This window comes from Oreochromis niloticus, linkage group LG14, assembly GCF_001858045.2.
Source record: "Oreochromis niloticus isolate F11D_XX linkage group LG14, O_niloticus_UMD_NMBU, whole genome shotgun sequence".
NCBI classification, from domain to species: Eukaryota; Metazoa; Chordata; class Actinopteri; order Cichliformes; family Cichlidae; genus Oreochromis; species Oreochromis niloticus.
Window position 1 is genome coordinate 33,170,435 of NC_031979.2, and position 3,828 is coordinate 33,174,262.

The 3,828-nt window shown below is 42.7% G+C and overlaps 1 long non-coding RNA gene across 1 annotated transcript; it reads left to right on the top strand.

Annotated features, from left to right (window-relative positions):
* Positions 1-374: 374 nt before the first annotated feature.
* LOC109205040 (uncharacterized) lies at positions 375-3,338 on the top strand. Its single transcript, XR_002064505.2, has 3 exons — positions 375-559; positions 642-703; positions 2,739-3,338. It is a non-coding gene; the product is annotated as an uncharacterized LOC109205040 (long non-coding RNA).
* Positions 3,339-3,828: the final 490 nt, after the last annotated feature.

Consider the following 3,828-nt stretch of genomic DNA (forward strand, 5'->3'; position numbering starts at 1 on the left):
CGTATTCTTATTCCAATTTATTCTATTTATCCCTTTGTATACTCTGTATTAGGGGTGGGCGGTATAAACGGAATACGGTAGAAACGATATAAATTTGGCCAACGGTAGAGATTTGACTATACCGCTCTACCGCGATAGCGCATGTTGATGGTGTCATCAAGCTGCGCCTGTTTTGGTCGAAAACATTGCAGCGGCTGCAAACAACATCATCAGCAAATTATGCCGGGCGACAGTAATAGCAAAGAGACAAGCACTTTTGGAATATGGGGAAAGCCAAAAACTGCGTTTCCTTCACTTCCCTACCATTGATTCATTAGTGCTGAATTCTCTCGCAGCTGCTCTATTCCCATGTTGTTGCAGCATATTAATGTAATGGGGAAGGCTTTAGGACCCAGGGGACCCAATGGAGGATATAAAAGAGGAAGTAGCAGCAGGTGCTCTTCATTCCCACTGACGAGCGGCTGTGAACAATGGTTGTGTGAGTAGGTGAAGAGCCTGAGAAGTTTTAATTGTCTGCTACACAAACAGTTGTTTTAAACCTCTACAGCAGAGGTTCGAGGTACAGGCTGTTTTTCTTTTAGTTCTTTTTTTACATTTGTTGAAATGTATTTGATGTTTATTGTATTTTATGTTTTTAATAGTGATTTTTAGAAGACAAGCCAAGATAAGCCAGGTGTGCAGCAAACACAGTTGTCTGCTGGAGGTATGTTAACTTAATATATTTGACATTAAAAAAAGTATATTTATGCACTATAATCTAATTAGGGCCCGAGCACAAAAGTGCGAAGGCCCTATTGTATCTGCTCTGTTTCTTATTATTATTATTATTATTATTATTATTATTATTATTATTATTATTTCGGCAAATGAATCGGCCTTTTGAGGGCCTAAACATGCTCGAAAACTCATGAAATTTTGCAGACTCGTCAGGTCTGGTGAAAATTTACGTATTTTAATGTCCGTAGACATGTCCAGGGAAAATTGGCTCAGTAGCGCCACCTAGAAAAATGAGAAACGCGAGCCCCCGAGATGGGTATGACCTACATGTATAAAACTCGGAACACATATCTAACGTTCGGAGACGCACATAAAAGTCTATTATGGCCATGTCCTAAACCCAACAGGAAGTCCGCCATTTGGAAGTGAAGGTGACATTTTGGCTCTAATTTTGCCATTTCCATGCCTCGAACTTTTGCGAACTCCTCATTGGAATTTCATCGTACAAGCTTCATATTTGGTCAGTCTCAACTACACACCTGGGCCATGTTAAATTGCGGAGCTTTTGAGTTTTCGGGTTACTGTGAGGCCGTGGCGCCACGGCGAATTTCGATGACTCGCCATGAAAATCTTATTGCCTCTCGTTCTGTCATACATTGTCCGACCTTGACCAAAGTGGACACATATGATAAGGCTCCACCCCTGAACATATTTCAACTGCCATATTTGACATCAGGGACAGCGCCACCTAGTGGGAACAGGAAATGTCATGTTTTACACTTTGGGGTACAGTATTGTAATGGGTGACATCTGCAGCCTCAAATTTCTCCAGGAAAGCCTTAAGGAGTTGGTCTTGGGTTACAGAGAAAACTGAGTTTTCGCTGAAGGGTGTGACCCCAGCTGCATGGCGAACATTGAGGTCTCGCCATGAAGAAACAAATTAGTGTAACTCAATGAAATCCAATCTGATCAGTACCAGATTTTACAGGGATGATGTCAGACCCGCCCTGAACAGATTGATATGCCCATTGTCAGGAATACGTAGAGCGCCACCTAGTGGCAACAGGAAATGTCATGTCTTTCATTTTGTTGTACTGATTTTCACAGGTTCATCGTGGCCACCTCAAAAGCGGTGAATATTAACATCAGTCCCTCGTGATGCTTCAGTGAGAAAATTGTGACTTTAAACTGAACGGCGCACCCTGGTGGCATCGCGGTTCACCATGACCAATGAAGTGGCTTTTGAGGGGCTTGGAAAGTTTAAAAAGTCTTGAAAATTGGCGCACACCTCTAATGTGATGAGGGATTTCTTTTTATATGTTCATTTTCCTTGAACAGCGCAAAATGGCTCCACAGCGCCCCCTACAAAATTTCAAAACAACAGCCCCTGCTCTGTGTTTTATGTATGAGGTTGAAACCTGGCAAGCTTATTGGAGATATCAAGATGTACAAAAAAGTCTCTTGGAGCAATATCCCAAATCCAACAGGAAGTCAGCCATTTTAAAATCAATGTGTAAATTTGGCGACATTTTCCCCTCTTTTCAGGCCTCATACTTTGACGAACTCCTCCAAGGGATTTCATTAGATTTACGCGATCTCCTGTGTGTGGAATCTAAAGACCTTGGTGATGTTAAATTGCGAAGCTTTTTACGTTCAGGGAAACGGGGTGGTCATGGCGGCACGTGGAGTTTCAATCACTCGCCAAAAAGCAGTAACCTGCTGTCGCTCAAAAACACAATGTCCAATCTCTCCCAAAGGTCGCAGGCGTGATGAGACTCGAGCTCGGAAATGTTTGTTATGCCATTTGTCAGTAATGGTTAGAGCGCCACCTAGTGGGACGACTATAATAATGGTTGAATGAGATGAAATTTTAGCTGGTGGTTAAATGCATGAATTCCATCAATGTGACATCAGATCGGAAGCGCTGGTTGTACGTGTTGGGCGTGGCTCGACGCGCCGGGGTGCGAGGGCCCTCATATCGCTGCTTGCAGCTTTAATTTATATTGTATTGCCTCCTGCAGGACAGGCTGCACATGTGAATTTGTCACTGTTTTTCCCTCCTCCTCTTTTTGTTGCGTTTTTGGTTTTAGTAGGGTCACCTTTTAAAACTGTTTGTTTTTTATGCTGGGTTTGTTTTTATTTCTACTGGGCTGGTGCAATATTAGTCGGGCAACGTGCAATCCCTGAGCTGGGCTCTTACCTTAGGGGAATTAGGTCTTTTAGAGGTGCTCCGTGTGGATTTGCTGTGAACAAGTTTTATTAAGAGTGATTTTAGTGCCACCGATTATTGCCTGGACTAAAACACTTAGTGCATGCGATAAGTGTTCTGTTGGGCTCGTATTTATTTGGGGTGGATTTCTTTCTTTTAAAGTAACGAGCATCTGGGACCACCGGGGTAGAGCAAGCCCTCAGGTGATAGCTGCATTGCTGGCAGGTTGCACCAATAAAACTATACTGCAGTCGTTAGTGACTTTTTCTCTATTTTGATGTTTTAGGCCTTTTACAAACCCCTTGTGTTTTCTTTTAAAATAATAAATTTTGACATATTTGACTGATATTGACCCTCTTGTCCCGTTTATTCTGGGCTCCTTCCTGTAAGAGCTTTGGGCCTGAAAGTTTGCACAAGTCATATAGAGGCCCTTAGCGAACACTCGGTGGCTTTTACCCGCTACATTAATGACTAACCTCTATTGCGGATGGATCATCTCAGTTGTTCTCCTGACTGAAGTTTGGTCTGTTTATAGCATTCTGCCATGCAACTGCATTTGTCCCTAACCACCAGAACTCCTCACGTTAACTTTTATCGAGTGGTAAGAAGTTAGCGTTCATCCTTCAGCTTCACTGTGCTAATGTTATGCTAACGTAGCTGTTTTGCTAGTGGTCACGTAGCACATCATTAGCAGAGCTGTACGTTTTCAATTTTTCAAAAATGGTAAATGGCCTGTATTTGTATAGCGCTTTACTAGTCCCTAAGGACCCCAAAGCGCTTTACACATCCAGTCATCCACCCATTCACGCACACATTCACACAGAAATCTGTCAGAACATGGCATATCTGTTTAGGTGGAAACTAGCGAGCTAACTTCCTGCTAACTTCTAACTCCGTTAAAT